An 18050-nucleotide genomic window follows, 5' to 3' on the forward strand; every position below is an offset into this window, starting at 1 on the left:
GATCGGGGTGTTGCCAGGTGTGGGTGAGGAATGATCCGGTGCTTGTTAGGCCCCATGGCACACAGTGGTTAAGGGCAAAGGGCTCTGAAGCAAGACAGCCCTGGTTTATATCCCAGCTCTACCACCTGCTAGCAGTGGGACCTTGGCTCAGGGCTCAGCCTTTCTGACCCTCACTTTCCTCATCTATATCACTCTACCCTCCCAGAGTTATTAAGAGAATCAAATGAGATAATTTGTGTAGAATAACGACCCCACTGAGTGCCTCCCACATAGTAAATGTAAAATAAATGGAAGTTTATTCCTAACATTACTGAAATAGACTGTTTCATTTTGGGAAAAATAAAATCCCGAACCTAAGCAGATGTAGCCCTTTATGCAAGTGACAGGCACACAGCCAGCAGGGTTGGAACCTGCCCTGAAACTCAGTCCCCTTGCTTCCTGGTGTCCTCAGTTGTTCTTGTGTGTTTTTTCCTTAATCCTCACTGAGAACATGTTTACTGATTTTAGGGGGGGGGGGGAGGAAGAAGAGAAGAGAGAGAGAGAGAGAGAGAAGCATTGATGTGAGAGAAACATCGATTGGTTGCCTCTCGTACTCACCCCAACTGGGGACCAAACCCACAACCCAGGCATGTGCCTTGACTGAGAATTGAACCTACGACCTTTTGATATATGGAATGACAATCCAACCAATTGAGCCACACCAGCCAGGGCCTGTGTCCTCAATTTTGCTGCACCTCAGATGGGGGCCTGAGTGTGCCCCACCCACCCAGTGCCCAACAACACAAATGGACGAGGAAGCAGGCTCCAGACACAATGCTCAGCCCTAGAAACTCTCTCCTGCCTTTGACCTAATTGCTGTTTGGTTGCTGCACCGGGGAGGTGCTTGTTTTCCTATTTGGAGCTGAGATTAGGGCTGGCTTTCTGCTCTCTTGTCTTCCAGGCCAGGGGTGAATGGGACCCCATGCATGCCCTCAGACCACTGAGAGTAGAGGTGCCTTCAAGGGGTACCAGGAAGCCTGGCTGGAACCAAGGCCTCCCAAAGCCTCCAGGAGCCTCTATCTCTATAGCACTTGACTTAATCAAGTGACCCTTTGGGATAAAACTGCCTCCTGGCACTGAAGAAAATATAACTAAAATGGCAGCACCAAGAACCAGCCTATTTGGCTGGTTTGGAGGTCGGGGTGTGGGGAGAGCCTGGGTGACTGAAATTCAGAGACAGTCCCAAAATTCCACTTAACTGGTTTCCAGCGTCCCTCTTCCTGTCCACATGGCCCTTCCTTTCCTTCAGCACCCTGCTAATGAATGGTGAGGCTTTCCAATTTTAATAGGAACTGCTACCATTTACTGAGTGCTTATTGTGGGCCAGGCTCTGTGCTGGACCCTTTTGGGAAGACTGTTGCCCAGGAGTCCTGCTATAAAATACTGTTTTAATAAAAGATCACAGGAGCAGAGAAGTTTGTAGGCCAGTGGTTCTCAACCTGTGGGTCGCGACCCCTTTGGCGGTCGAACGACCCTTTCACAGGGGTCGCCTAAGACCATCCTGCATATCAGATATTTACACTACGATTCATAACAGTAGCAACATTACAGTTATGAAGTAGCAACGAAAATAATTTTATGGTTGGGTCACAACATGAGGAACTGTATTTAAAGGGCCAGAAGGTTGAGAACCACTGCTCTATAGGCTGCTAGGGCTGCTGCTGGTCAAGGAACGGAAGCCTCTGAGCCAGGTCCCAGTCTCTACACTGGGCTGTCAGTTCTTCCTCCATACAGCTTATGTGTCCCTCTGCCACTTCCCCACTGCCTTAGAGTAAGGCCCTGACTCCTGAGTAAGACATACTTGGCCCCTGCCTACCTTTCTAACTCCACCCCTTACACCACACCAGTCCTGCAGACAGGACAACCTTGATGGAGTCCTGCTGCTTCTTGCCTTTGCAAATGCTGATGTTTTTACTGGAAGGCCGTTCTTTACCTGGCTGACTCTTACTCATGCCTCTGTGTGTCTGGGTGCCACCTACTTTGGAAAGCCTTCCCTGGCCAACTCAGGCTGGTACCCATTGTGCCACTTTCTCATCCTATATAATAAAACCCTAATATGCAAATCAACCAAGTGGCAAAATGACCGGTCGCTATGACATGCACTGACCACCAGGGTGCAGGCACTCAATTCAGGAGCTGCCCCCTGGCGGTCAGTGCGCAGAAGCCAGGCTCACGGCTGGTGAGCAGCTACGGTGGCAGAAGCCACTCCTGCCTTCACGGCAGTGCTAGGGACCCCTTGGGGGATGTCCATCCCCAGCAGGCGGACATCCACTGAGGGGTCCCGGACTGTGAGAGGGCGCAGGCTGGGCTGATGGACCCCCGCCCCCAGTGCACAAAAGTCGTGCACCAGGCCTCTAGTTTATTATAACAGAATTGCAATAGTGAGTTTACTTTGTGTCTCCCTAAGTTGGGGATTGACTAGAGGGGAGGAGTTGTCCTCTTCCTCACAAAACCTGGTAGGTCATTCCAAGCCTCTTGTACTGACAAAATTAAAAAAGGTGTGTGTGGAGTAGAGGGGTGGGGGGAAGGTCCTGCTCCTTTCTGAGCAAGACACACATAACCTAGGAGCCATAAAATCAAAGACTGATAAATTTGACTACAGAAAGATAATTCTGCCTAGCAGTAGCCCAAAGGCAAAGTCAAAAGACAAACAACAAATGGGAAATTATCTCTAGCTCACAGAACAGAGATCTAATTCCCCTAATACATAAAGAGCTCCTGTACATTGATTAGAAAAGGACCAGGAACACACAAGAAAAGTGAGCAGGTGATAAAAACAGAGTACACACAGACACACACACACACACACACACACACACACACACACACTTTTAAACATAAAAAGCTACTTAACTACATTGATGAAGAAAGTGGTGCAAATCAAACTCTACTGAAATAAAAGTTTTCACCTACTATATAGTGAAAGTGTTGCTCTTTGGAGAGCAATCTAAAAATATCTTTAAAAATCACATATATACCTTACCCAGCAATTCTAAGGCTTTGTCCCATAGAGACACTCACATATATGACATTATGTCTCAACCAGGCTGTTCACTACAGCATTGTTGATGGTAGTAAAAGGCTGGAAACACCCTCACCATAAAACAGCTGGAGATTGCTTAAATAAATTAGGGTCATTCCTACAGTGCAGTGGTTCTCAACCTTGGCTGCACATTAGAATCACCTGAGAATCTTTTTAAAATCCTGATTTCTGGGCCTCATCCTCCGGAAATTCTGTTTCTTTGTTATGGGGTGGGGTCACAAGAAACAGAATTTTCAGATGATGATGCCCAGAAATCAGGATTTTAAAAAGATTCCCAGGTGATTCTAATGTGCAGCCAAGGTTGAGAACCATTGCTGCAGTGGAACTCTACAAGGCAAAGTGTGGGGAAGCTACCTAGGTGCTAGTATTGGACAATGTCTGAGATATATTGCTTAAAAGAAAATGCTAGATACAGAACAATGTATTGCATGCTAGCTGTGTGTAAAAAAGTGAGGGAGAAAAGGAGAATATGTTCACCTTGGCTTATGTATACATCAAATACCTATTGAAAAATAAACAAGAAATGAGCCATTGTTTGCCATTCAGCAAGGAAATTGGGTGGTTGAAAAACAGGTCAGAGGCTTACTTCAAGTTTTGAGCCAGCTGAATAAATTATCTACCACAAAAGCATTTAAATACATGCATTCAATAAAGTATTCCTGCCCATTTGGCTCAGTGGATAGAGCATCAGCCCACAGACTGAAGGGTCCTGGATTCAATTCCGGTGAAGAACATGTACCTTGGATATAGGCTCGATCCCCAGCTGTGGTCAGGAGCCCGTGGGAGGCAACCAATGTGTCTCTCTCACATCAATGTTTCCTCTCTCTTTCCCTCTTTTTCTCTCTCTCTCTCTCGCTCCCCCTCCCTTCCACTCTCTCTAAAACAAATCAATGGAAAAATATCCTTGGGTGAGGATTAACCAAAAAAAGAGAAATGTTCCTGCTCAGTGGTTGAGTGTCGACCTATGAACCAGGAGGTCACGGTTTGATTCCAGGACAGGGCACATGCCTGGGTTACAGGCTCGATCCCCAGTAGGGGGCATGCAGGAGGCAGCTGATCAATTATTCTCTCTCATCATTGATTGAATCTCTCTTCCTCCCCCTTTCTCTCTGAAAACTATATATATATATATCCCTAATATGCAATTAGACTGAATGGCAGAACAACCGAACAACCAGTCGCTATGACGTGCGCTGACTACCAGGGGACGCATGTGGAACATGGTGGGCGTAGGCAGCAGGTGGCAGAGTGTGGAACATGGTGGGCATAGGCCATGGAGGGACGGCGGGGCAGGTGAGTGGGGGCGCCAGACCAAGGCGGGGCACCAGTCGCTGTCATTGTTACTGAAAATTTTTTGCTCCTGTGCACTGCAGTCCAGCCAGCGCTCGCACTGGCTGCCGGTGCTAGCCCCGCCCACACCCGCTGCCAGGGCCCAGCACCAGCCCCAATCACAGCGCTGTCAGTGGGTGTGAGCGGTGGCTGGCGGTACCGATTGCCCCTGAGAGCTTCTCCACCTCCCCCTGCTCCTCAGGGGTGATCAGGGTGGCAGTCGCCTCTCACACCCACTGCTGGCAATGGCCCTGCTTGCACCCGCAGCTGGCACTGTTACAGAGTAGGAAAACTTTTAGGCCTGCTTAATTCCCTAGCCACCTCAGCAGCTTGACAGCCTGTGCAAAGTTTCTAGGAACTGAGCTCACACACCTGAGCAACGGCCCACAAAGAACTAACAGATCAAAATTAAGAATAGTCCTGACCTTTAAGTTACCCAGAAATGAATAACAGGAGGAGGATGAGTAGCTTGGCTAAAACTACACAATGAGCTTTTGTAACTTGGCTTTGCTTGCTATGGGAACCTGAACACGGATGTAGTTGTCCGCTTTAAATATTGGACTCTGCAGATGGTCGTGGCCGCTTCTTTCTTGGGCTTCCCGAGTGTAGGAGCGGACACTGGCCAGTCAATAAAGGCTCTCCAAATTTTAATCAGTCTGGAATTCTGGTCATTCTGTCGCTCACACTCCACAACAGCGCCCAGTGCCAGTCCCAATCGCTCAGCGCTGTCAGTGGGTGCTAGTGGCGGCTGTTGGCCCTGATCGCCCCTGAGGGCTTCTCCACCTCCCTCTTCTCCTGAGGGGTGATCAGGGCAGCAGCTGCCACTCACACTTGCTGATGGCGCCAGCCCCACTTGTACCTGCTGCTGGCACTGGTCCCAATTGCTCAGGGCCAGCATCGTCAGTGCATGGGAGCAGTGGCGGCAGGAGTGGGGCTGCCGGCAGACAGGGGACCGGGGGCCGCGGTGGGAGGGACCAGGTGGGGGTGTGGAGGATGGGCCGAGACCCACACCTGTGCCCACCGCAGCCTCACAGCCCACAGTTCCTTTCAAGGTGCACGAATTCGTGCACTGGTGTGGTCCAGCCAGCCTGCCCCGATGGGGGCCATCGGGGGTGGGCTGGCTGGGACAAGGGGCTGTGGGCGGGGCTGGCCAGGGTGAGGGGCTGAGGGTGGTTTGCCGACTGGCCCCAACCCTGATCAGGGTGGGGGTGCCCGTTTGGAGGCGGGGCTGGCTAGGGCGAGGGGCTGCAGGCATTCCAGTCATTCAGCCATTCGGATATCCTATCTAATAAAAGAGAAACATGGTAATTAGCCATACCTCCGCTACCCTTCCCATTGGCTAATCAGGGTGATATGCAAATTAACTGCCAACCAAGATGGCGGCGGCAGCCAGGCAACTAACACGAACAGGAGGCTTGCTTGCTCCAGTGACGGAGGAAGCCAGGTTCCCTGCCTGCTGCTGCCGGCGTCTGAGCTCCTGAAGCAACAGCTCCAAAAGGTACAATGTTTCAATTATAGAAGCTAAAAGATAGCGGTTAATTTGCATATACTAGCTGCGAGCGAAGACTGACGACAACATGGAGGCCAAGTGGTACAGAAGGGAGCCAAGTAGAGGCCGCGAGGATAGAAACGGAGCCACAGCCGCTGTGAGCGGGAGGGGCAGCGGCTTGGAGGGGAAGGGGCAGCAGCTGGGAGTGGGAGGGCAAGCCCAGCCACTGTGGCTGGGAGCATAAGGGGCAGCGGCTGGGGGCGGAAGGGGCAGAGGCTTGGAGCGGGAGGGCAAGCCCAGGCCCAGGGGATGGGTGCAGGAGGGCAAGCCCAGACCCAGCCACTGGGATCAGAAGGGCAAGCCCAGCCCCAGCAGCTGGGAGCGGGAGGGCAAGCCCAGCCCCAGCGGCTGGGAGCGGGAGGGCAAGCCCAGCCCCAGCAGCTGGGAGCGGGAGGGCAAGCCCAGCCCCAGCGGCTGGGAGCGGGAGGGCAAGCCCAGCCCCAGCGGCTGGGAGCGGGAGGGCAAGCCCAGCCCCAGCGGCTGGGAGCAGGAGGGCAAGCCCAGCCCCAGCGGCTGGGAGCGGGAGGGCAAGCCCAGCCCCAGCGGCTGGGAGCGGGAGGGCAAGCCCAGCCCCAGCGGCTGGGAGCGGGAGGGCAAGCCCAGCCCCAGCGGCTGGGAGCTGGAGGGCAAGCCCAACCACTGTGGCTGGGAGCATAAGGGGTAGCGGCTTGGAGCGGGAGGGCAAGACCACCTGCAGGGGCTTGAAGCGGGAGCAAAGCCCGCCTCAGTGAGTTTCGCTCCCCTCTCTGCTTTGCTCCAGCCACAGGAAGCCCTATTCTTGCAGGAATATTCCTGCAACGGGCCTCTAGTATTCTATATAATAAAAGGGTAATATGCAAATTGACCCTAATGGCGGAACAACTGGAATGACTGCTGGACCTGGCCTATGCCAGATATGAGCTTTGTATACCTTAACTCATTTAATTCTTGTAAAAGTCCTCCAAGATATGCATTGCTATCCCCATTAAAAAAAAGAAGAAGAAGAAGAACCTGAGAAAATATAAAAATTCTCCTAACTATGAACCAACACATGGCCTATCATAGGGGAGAGTAGAAATGGGTGGTGCTGCTCACACAGGCTAGACTTCAGTTGGGAATAGAAAGAGGTACAGGTAGGCTGACCATATATTTTGTTGTCCAAAGTGGATACTTCTGAGAGCAAAAAGGGACAATAAATGTACCAGGACGATAGGCATCAACTGGGTCTGTCCTGGGTAAATTGGGATGTGTGGTCACCCTACATACAGAGCACCAGAGGGAAGTACAGTTCAGCAACCATGCCCTATGAAGTAACAGCCATCATTTATAATGTAATGCTCAGAGCAGTTTCTAAGGAGGACATTATTGTCCCCATTTGACAGATGAGAACACTGAGGCTCAAAGGAGTTTATTTTTTAAAAAGTATACACACACACACACACACACACACACACACACACACACACACACACCAGAGGCCCAGTGCACGAATTCGTGCATGGGTGGGGTCCGGCCAATCCAGCCGAGCCAGCCAGGGGGAGGGGACGTGGGAGGTTGGCCAGCTGGCCCCACCCCCTGGTCGAACTCCCAGTCCAGGGGACAATTTGCATATTCATCTTTTATTATATAGGATTTTTATTGATTTCAGAGAGGAAGCGGGGGAGAGAGAGAGATAGAAACATCAATGTTGAGAAAAAAATCATTGATTGGCTGCCTCCTGCAATGCCCTCTACTGGGGATCGAGCCCGCAGCCAGGGAGGGCATGTGCCATTGACCAAAATCGAACCTGGGACCCTTCAGTCCACAGGCTGAGGCTCTATCCACTGAGCCAAACCAACTTGGGCAAAGGGGTTTCTTAACTTCCTGGTGGTCTCACAGCTTTTAAGTGAGAAAGCTGTGCTGTCTTCTTGTTCTTTCTGTGGGTCATACTGCCTCCCAGGCTCAGGGCTTTGGAGGAAGATCAGAAAAAGAGACCAAGTGGGGAAACAGAGATAGATGGCTTTAGTCTTGGAATGTGACAGGCCATTTGCCAGGCTGTCCCTGCAGTCTATGTATGGCCTCTCCCAGACTGGCAAGTGAGCCGTGGCTAGGGAAGGTGGGCAGCTGGGGCATGGTGGATGCCCCAAAGTCTTCTTTTGCAGTCTTCCATGATCTTCCTGGATCTCCAGGGGAGCAGTGGCCAAAGCAGGGGATTTCTAGGAAAAACATGTCATCCATTGAGTTGCCCCCTTTCTATGATTGATGAACAGGAAGACCGAGAAATTGAATGGCAGATATCCGGGAGCCAGGAATGTCCCCCCTGGTCTACAGATTCTGCCATGACTCCAGCTCAATCCCTGTGGAGCTTCTGGAGAGCCTGTGGTGGTCTGGATGTTGTAATACTCTAGGTTAGGGGCAGAAAGTCTGCAGGATCATATACGTATGGAGGGTGTGACTCTCAGGGTAACCTGGCATTCAGGTGTGAGTCAACTGCCATTGCACAGACAATGGAGGGCCTGGTCCAAAGCTCAGATGGCCTTTGTAGGGCCCTTCACTTATTGCATCACAGGTGGATGAGCAGGGAATTGGCTGCTGATTATGCAGCCAGGCAGACCACACCACCTGCATGCTCCCAGGCCTGGACAGGTTGTAGGCTAGCAGGGCTGACAAGAAAAGGAAAGTCCCTATCCCCAGGGATGTTAGTTTGCCTGCATATTTCAGACAAGCACAGCAACCTGAGGCCACTGCAAACCAATGTTGCATCATCGAAGGCTGACTATGTTTCTTTATTCCTGGACCTCCATTCATTTAAAAAAAATTTTTTAATTAATGGACTTTACAGACAGAGAAAGACAAATACCATATTATTTCACTTATATGTAGAATCTAAAGAGCAAAATAAATGGATGAACAAAGTAGAAAAAGACTAGTAGTAGCAACTAGATAGTTGCTAGATGGGAGGAGGTTTGGGAGGCTTGGTGAAAAAGATGAAGGGATATAGAAGTACAAATTGGTAGTTACAAAATAGTCATGGGGATGTAAAGTACAGCCTAGGGATATAGTCAATAATATTATAATAACTATGTATGGTGCCAGGTGGGTACTTGAAATATCAGGGGGAAACACTTTGTAAAAGCACATGATTATTTAACTACTCTGCTGTACACCTGAAACGAATATATATATATATACTAGAGGCCTGGTGCACAAAAATTTGTGCACTCAGGTGGGTCCCTCAGCCCGGCCTGTGCTCTCTCACAGTCTGGGGACCCTGGCTGCTGGCACCAGTTTTCCTCTGGTGCCCGGAACCCAGGCCTTGGCTCTTCGCAGGGAGGGGCCGGCACGGCGGGCTTCGCTCTTCGCTCTTCGCTCACCATGCCAGCCTTCGCTCACTGCTCCTGCCCTGGACAGCGAGCTTTGTTCCGTCGCTTGGCACCTCCAAATGCAAATTAGCCGCCATCTTTGTTGGCAGTTAATTTGCATGTCGCGCTGATTAGTCAATGGGAAGCATAGCGAAGGTATGGTCAATTACCATGTTTGTCTATTATTAGATTAGATCTACACTAATAAAAAAGAAACATGCAAATTGGTGTCACTCCGCTACCCTTCCCATTGGCTAATCAGGGCGATATGCAAATTAACTGCCAGCCAAGGTGGCGGCCGGCAGCCAGGCAGCTTGAAGTGAACATGAGGCTTGCTTGCTTCAGTGACGGTGGACTCCAACGTTCCCCGCCTGCCGCTGCCGGCCTCTGAGCTTGCAGTTTGAAACATTGTTACAAATATAGACGCTAAACAAAACCCCAGAAACCTGCTTTCAGCCAGCGGGGATCTCAGAGCTGGAGTTGAAACAGTGTTTCGATTATAGAACCCAAACAAACCAGATACCTGCTTTCAGCAGCCGAGGCCTCAGAGCTGGAGCCAAGCCTCAGAGCTAAAGCTGGCCCAGAATAAAAAAGAAATAAGAAAAAAAGGAGTGATTGGGAGCTTCAGTCACCTTCCAGCCTGAAAACAGCCCTCAGCCCCTCACCCAGACTGGCCAGGCACCCCAGTTGGGACCCCCACCCTGAAGGGGGTGTGACCAGCTGCAAACAGCCATCATCTCCTCATCCAGGCTGGCCAGGCACCCAAGCGGGACCCCCACCCTGATCCAGGAAAGCCTTCAGGGCAAACCAGCCGGCCCCCACCCATGCACCAGGCCTCTATCCTATATAGTAAACAGGTAATATGCCTCCCAGCACCAGGATCAGCAGAGCCGAGAGGCCTCCCGGCACCGGGATCAGCGTGACAGGGGGCAGCGCCCAAACCCCCTGATCGCCCTGCGGCTCTGTGTGTGACAGGGGGTGGGGCCACAACCTCCCTATCTGCTCTGCTCTGTTTGTGACAGGGGAAGGCGCCCCAACCCCCTAATGAGCCCTGCTCTGTGCCTGATAGGGGGGAGCTCCCCAATCCTCTGATCGCCCTGTGGCTCTGTGTGTGACAGGGTGCGGCGCCCCCCCCCCCCACGGGCCCTGCTCTGTGTGTGACGGGATAGAGCCATAACCTCCCCATCGGCCCTGCCCTGAGTGTGACAGTGGCGGCACTCCAACCCCCTGATCAGCCCTGCTCTGTGGGTGATAGAGGGCGGCGCCCAACCCCTGATCCGCCCTGCTCTGTGGGTGATAGAGGGCGGCGCCCCAACCCCCTGATCCGCCCTGCTCTGTGTGTGGCATAGCCGGTGCCCCAACTCCCTTATCGGCCCTACTCTGTGAGTGATGGGGGGAGCTCCCCAACCCCCTGATCGACCCTGCTCTGTGCTTGACAGGGTACGGAGCCCCACCCCCCCTGATGGGCCCTGCTCTGTGGGTGACAGGGGTGAGCGCCCCAACCTCCTGATTGGCCCTGCTCTGTGCGTGACAGGGGCGGCGCCCCAACTCCCCAATCAGCCCTGCTCTGAGCCCGACCAGGGGCTGCACCTAGGGATTGGGCCTGCCCTCTGGCACCCGGGAGTGGGCCTAAGCCAGCAGATCGTTATCTCCCAAGGGGTCCCAGACTGTGAGAGGGCACAAGTGGGGCTGAGGGATACACCCCCCCCCCCAGTGCACAAATTTTTGTGCACCAGGCCTCTAGTTATCAATAAATCCACAAATGACAAAGTGTTGGCCAGGATGTGGAGAAAAGGGAATCGTCATGCACTGTCAATGGGAATGCAGATTGGTGTAGCCACAATGGAAAATAGTATGGAGGTTTCTCAAAAAATTAAAAATACAACTACTCAGTGATTTCACTTCTGAGGATTTATTAGAAAAAACCTAAAACACTAATTCCAAAGAATACATGCACTATTGCAACATTATTTACAACAAGATATGGAAGCAACCCAGGAACCCATCAATAGATGACTGCATAAAAGAATTGGTGGTACAGATATATAATGGAATATTACAAGCCATAAAAAGAAGGAAATTTTACCATTTGTGACTGCATGGTTGGACCTAGAGGGAATAGGCAGAGAAAATCAAATGCCATATGATTTCATTTATATGTGTAATCTAAAGGACCAAATAAACAAACAAAACTGAAACAGACTCATCACATAGAGCAGACTGGTGATTGCCAGAGAGGAGGGCTGTTGGACTGGATGAAAGAGGTGAAGGGATTAAGAAATGCAAATTAGCAATGAAGAAATACAAAAATACTCAATAATCTATACTAATAATAGAGGAATATGCAAACTGTCCAGACACTGTCACAGTAACAGTAACAACCAGCCAGCTGCCTGGGGCAACAAGGCCTGCAGGGGGGTTAGTGAGGGACAACCGAACAACTGAACAGCAGGCTGTGTGGGGCAGCCAGGTCAGCAGGAGGAGCAGTTGGGGGAGACCAGGCCGGCGGGGAGGGGCAGTTGGAGGCGGCCAGGCCAGTGGGGGCGCGGGCAGTTGGGGGCAACCAGGCCAGCAGGGGGGACAGTTGGGGAGACCAGGCTGGCCGGGGGGGGGCAGTTGACGGGTTACTAGGTCAGCAGGGGGGCAGTTCTGGGAGACCAGGCCAGCAGGGGGGGCCAGTTAGGGGTGATCAGGCTGGCAGGCAGGTGAGCAGTTAGGAGCCAGCTGTCCCAGATTGTGACAGGGATGTCTGACTGCCGGTTTAGGGCCTGATCCCCAGCAGTCGGACATCCTCTGAGGGGTCCCAGATTGGAGAGGGTGCAGGCTGGGCTCAGGGCCATCTCCCCCACCCCTGCCATGCATGAATTTCATGCACTGGGCCTCTAGTATTGTGGTAACTATGTATGGTGCTAGTTTGGTACTGAAAATATGTAGGGGAGCACTAGGTAAAGTAGACAACTGTCTAACCACTGAGTTGTATACCTAAAACCAATACAAAATAAAACTGAAAGGAAAAAAGGCAATTTATAGCCCTAGCAAGTTTGGCTCAGTGAATAGAGCATCAGCCTGAGGACTGAAGGGTCACAGGTTTGATTCTGGTCAAGGGCACATGCCTGGGTTGCAGGCTCAGTCACCAGCAGGAAGCTGCTGATCAATGATTCTCTCTCATCATTGATGTTTCTATCTCTCTCTCCCTCAACCTTTCTCTCTGAAATCAATAAAAAATATATTTTTAAAAAGCAATTATGTAAAACAATATATCACTAATTGTATTGTTGGGTCTATAACATATAGTAATGTAATATATTCAAAATAACAACACAATGCAGGTGGATATCAACATAGCTGTATTGGAATAAGGATGTTACCTTGAATCCAAATAAAAAATGAACAAAGAAACAAATGAAAAGAGCCAGAATTGGTAAATAACAAACTCTATAAATATATACTTGCTATTCTTTCTTCTCTTTGCTTCTTAAAAAATGTACATATATATGAACAATAATTATAACAATGTATTCTTGGATTTGTGACTTATGTAGACATATATAAACATTATATGTAATATATAAACATATGGCTATATAAACAAACATCCTATCTAATAATAGACAAACATGGTAATTGACCGTACCTTCACTATGCCTCCCATGGGCTAATCAGAGCGATATGCAAATTAACCACCAACAAAGATGGCAGCTAATTTGCATACTGCAGGCAGGGCGGGACAGCACAGCTGCCAGCATGAAAGCCACCATCCAGGCCCCCGTGTGTGACCCCAGAAGCCGCCTGCCTGCCGCCCGTGATCGGATCCGATCCCCCAGAAGCCCCAGAAGCCGCCCAGAAGCCTGTGATCAGGGGGAGATGGGGGTCCCCTGCCCAGGCCTGACACCTCTGGCGGAGGCGTCAGGCCTGGGCAAGGGGCCGATCGGGCAATCGGAGGGTGATGAGGGTCGACACTTCTGGCTGAGGCATCAGGCCTGGGTGGGGGGTGGAGCTGGCAATCGGAGGGGCCTGGGGGTCCCCTGCTCAGACCTAATGCCTGGGCCAGAGGTGTCAGGCCTGGGCGGGGGGCGGAGCCAGCAATCGGAGGAGTCTGGGGGTCCCCTGCCCAGGCGTCAGGCCTGGGCCAGGGGCTGAACCGGAGATCAGAGGGAGATGGGGGTCCCCTGCCCAGGCCTGAAGCCTGGGCCAGAGGCGTCAGGCCTGGGCCGAGGGGTGGGGGAGGGCCCAGCCGATGATTGGTGTGAACTACAGAGGAAACACCTTTTCTGACCACTCATTGGTTAAGCTCCCTGTATGTCACTGGTAATATTCTTAGTAACTTGGGTAATAAGAATTCCAAAAGGTGATCTAGGGTTTTTCACCACACTCCTGGCGAAAAAAACAAAGGTCCACTGCTGGAGGGCTAAGATATATCATATCCTGCCCTAGCCAGTTTTGCTCAGTGGATAATGCCTTGGCCTGCATATGGCAGGGTCTGAGTTCAATTCTGACCAAGGGCATGTACCTAGGTTGCAGGCTTCTCCCTGGCCGGGGCCCAGGTCAGGGCTCATGCTGGAGGCAACCAATCAGTGTTCCTCTCACTTTGATGTTTCTCTCTGTCTTTCCCTTTCTCTTCCACATTCTCTAAAAATCAATGGAAACATATCCTCAGGTGAGGATAAAAAAAGAATAATAAAGAAATTATTATTATATGAAAGACACATCTTGAAAATGCCTAAAGAAAGTTGTCATTTTTTCATGGTGAAGGGACTGGAGTCCGTGTTGATGAAAACACCTTGGTGGCTGCGGTGACTGGCAGTGGCTGCAGCAGCGGGGTGATGGGGCTGGTGCCTTTCCCTGATCAGTCCAGTCACCTCCCACCAAGGGAGGCCAGACTGCGGCTTAGGCCCTATCCCCAAGGGGAGCAGGGAGCGGACCTAAGCTCTCACTAGGACACCCCCTGAGGGCTCCCAGTATGTGAGAGAGGGCAGGCTGGGCTGAGGGACACCCTCCCCAGTGCACGAATTTCATGCACCAGGCCCTTAGTCTATATATATAAAAGGCTAAGCAACTGTCTGACTGGCCGGTAGGTATGATGCACACTGACCACCAGGGAGCAGACGCTCAACACAGGAGCTGCCGAGCTGTGGTGATTTGGCAGTAACAGTTCTCAGGTGACACACTCTAGAACCAGAGAGGAGGGAGCCCAATTTGTACTCCCTCATGGAAGTACAAACCCCCCTGCTTATGAGGCCAGCTGGAACAAGTATTTAGTACTCAACGATACTAAAAGATGGCCCTGACTGGAGTGGCTCAGTGGTTGGAGTGATGTCCTGTACACCAAAAGGTGGAATTTCAATTCACAGTCAATGCATTTACATAGGTTACAAGTTCAATACCTGATTGGGGAGCATGTAAAAGACAGCTGATAGATATTTCTCTCTCACATCGATGTTTCTCTCTCCTCCTTCTCTTCTTCCCTTTCTGTCTCTCTTTAGAATCAATTAAAGAAAAGAAAAAAAGATACTAGTAGACTGGAAATAAAGGTATGAAAGAAGATCTTTTATGTAAAAGAAAAACAAAAGAAAGCTTCAGTGGCTATACTAATATCAGACAAACTAGAATTTTAAAAAAAATGTACCTAGAGAAAAAGAGGGCCATTCTATACTGGTAAAAGGTCCAATTCATCAGGAATATTTAACAATTATAAACATATATGCACCTAAAAACAGAGCACCAGCATACATTAAGCCAAAAATTAACAGAATTGAAGAGATAAGTAGATAATTAATAGTCAGGAACTTTAACATCCCACTTTAAATAATGGACATTTAAGAAACTCCCCACCCAGGAGTTCCAAAATGGCAGTGGTGTAAGTGAAAGCTACCCTCCTCCCAGGACCAAACTGGAATTATAACTAAAATACAAAAAAACCATCCTGAATAATCAACTGAAGACTAGTTGTAGAGAACCTTGATAACCAAGGTCATAAAGTGGAGATGGCATAGAGACTGGTAGGAAGTGCAGAGGCACAAGAGGGCTGGCCAGGCTCCCACAGACAGCAGCTGAAGTACTGGAGAGATATCTCAGCTGTGAGGGGTTCCCATGGAGAATTCTGGGGTCTAAACTCCAATCTGGGCTTCCTAGCCAAGAACCAGAACTGAGAAAGGTGTCCACATAACATCTGGCTGTGAAAAGCAGCAGAGTTACTGTCTGTCAGGGAGAGATGGCTGGAAATGCAGGCACGCTCTTAAAGGACCAACACACAAAATTTTGTATGCAAATACCTTGGGCTCCAGCAGAGGGAGGACAGAGTGGATTGGAGCTGTGTAAGGAGAGTTCAGGATTGGGAGCTCTGTGGTTGGAGCCTGAAGAGCAGCCACCTAGTCTCTAGTTCTGAGTCATTCCCTCATACTGCAGAGGACTTCTTTCTCCCGCAGACCTTTACCATCCAGGCAGCTTTTGCCTGGTTTGCCTGGTTTGCATTGGGAGAGGTAGGGGGAGGAATTGCCTCACCCAGTTGGAAAACCTCTAGCCCCACCCTGTAGAGTCTACACCTTGCTGTGATAGATAACCTAAGGATAATCAAGACTGAATAAATATCAGACTTCAGGCAGAGGCAAAATGGAATAGGTACTAAATACAGAGCTTTCCAGATGGGGAAAAGAAAAAAAAAGGGTAATGGAGCTTATCACCACCAAACCAGCACTGTAAGAAGGTCTTTGCCTGATCTCCTTCTGAGCCTGGTGCTAGGAAAAGCAGGCCTTGGTGCACATCTATGTCATTTCCAAAAACACCCAGACCAGCAGAGGGAGCCACAGCTGTGGATTGCTGATAGCATCAAAAAGATTACTCAGGGCTAGTTAGAAACAGTATCTGACTTTGTCCTGTACTAGAGACTGGGAGTCATAGCATATCTACTTAATACACAGACACAAACCCAAACAGATAGCCAAAATGGGGAGACAAAAAAGCCTGAAATGAACAAGAGAATTCTCCAGAAGAAGACCTAGTAAAGTAGAGATAAGAACATTTTCAAATATAGAGTTCAGAATAATGATTACAAGGATGCTTAACAGAATCAGAAAAAAATAGAAGAAACTGTGAAAAAAGACCAGTCAGAAATTAAGAATGACATAACACAAGTAAAGAAAATGGAAGGAATAATAGCAGATTAGGGGAATACAAGGATTATATCAGTGAATTAGAAGATAAGGTAGAAAAAATAACTCAATCAGAGAACCGAAAAGAAAAAAAACAAAACAATAAAAAAAACAAAAACAGGAAGACAGCTTAAGGCAGCTGTGGGACAACATGAAACATAACAAATTCACATAATAGGTGTGCCAGAAGGAGAAGAAAGTGAGCAAAGGATAGAGAACCTGTTTAAAGAAATAATGGCAGAAAACATTCCTAACCTGGAGAGATTGAGAGCAATACAGTCATAATAGGGGACTTTAACACCCCACTGATTTCACTGAATAGATCTTCCACACAAAAAATTAATACGGAAATAGAGACTCTAAATGACACACTGAATCTGATGAATTTAACTGACATTTATAGAACATTTCACCCCAAGGCTGCAGAATATACATTCTTTTCAAGTGCACATGGGTCATCCTCAGAGAGGTCACATGTTAGGACACAAAACAAATATCTACAAGTTCAAGAAAATTGAAATCACACAGCTGACTCTCATAGCCAGTTAGCCTGGAGGTCAAATCACCCCTGGTATTGCCAACAATCAAGGCTTAACTACAATAAGACTGCACACAAAGACCACTAGGGGGTGCACCAAGAAAAGATACAAAAATGCGGAGACAAAGAAACAGGACGCAAATGTCAGAAATGGAAGATATAGAGCTCAAAACCACACTTTTAAGGTCTCTCAAGAACTGTCTAGAAGCTGCCAATAAACTTAGTAAGGCCCTCGAAAAGACTGGTGAGACCGCCGATAAATGTAGTGAGATCCTCAAGAAATCTAATGAGACCCTCGATGTTGTGATAAAGAACCAACTAGAAATTAAGCATACACTGACTGAAATAAAGAATATTATACAGACACCCAACAGCAGACCAGTGGAGCGCAAGAATCCAGTCAAAGATTCGAAACGCGAAGAAGCAAAAAACACCCAACTGGAAAAGCAAAATGAAAAAAGAATCCGAAAATACGAAGATAGTGTAAGGAGCCTCTGGGACAGCTTCAAACGTACCAACATCAGAATTATAGGGGTGCCAGAAGATGAGAGAGAGCAAGATATTGAAAACCTATTTGAAGAAATCATGACAGAAAACTTCCCCCACCTGGTGAAAGAAATAGACTTACAGGTCCAGGAAGCGCAGAGAACCCCAAACAAAAGGAATCCAAAGAGGATCACACCAAGACACATCATAATTAAAATGCCAAGAGCAAAAGACAAAGAGAGAATCTTAAAAGCAGCAAGAGAAAGAAACTCAGTTACCTACAAGGGAATACCCATACAACTGTCAGCTGATTTCTCAACAGAAACTTTGCAGGCCAGGAGGGAGTGGCAAGAAATATTCAAAGTGATGAATACCAAGAACCTACAACCAAGATTACTTTATCCAGCAAAGCTATCATTCAGAACTGAAGGTCAGATAAAGAGCTTCACAGATAAGGAAAAGCTAAAGGAGTTCATCACCACCAAACCAGTATTATATGAAATGCTGAAAGGTATCCTTTAAGAAGAGGAAGAAGAAGAAAAAGGTAAAGATACAAATTATGAACAACAAATATGCATCTATCAACAAGTGAATCTAA

General features: G+C 49.1%; 1 long non-coding RNA gene across 1 annotated transcript in view; it reads right to left on the reverse strand.

Annotated features, from left to right (window-relative positions):
* LOC118676058 overlaps nt 1-18050 on the reverse strand; it is a 38183-nt gene that overhangs the window by 4752 nt on the left and 15381 nt on the right. The gene's annotated exons all lie outside the window — the stretch shown is intronic.

This window comes from Myotis myotis, unplaced genomic scaffold (assembly GCF_014108235.1).
Source record: "Myotis myotis isolate mMyoMyo1 unplaced genomic scaffold, mMyoMyo1.p scaffold_m19_p_1, whole genome shotgun sequence".
Classification (NCBI taxonomy): domain Eukaryota; kingdom Metazoa; phylum Chordata; class Mammalia; order Chiroptera; family Vespertilionidae; genus Myotis; species Myotis myotis.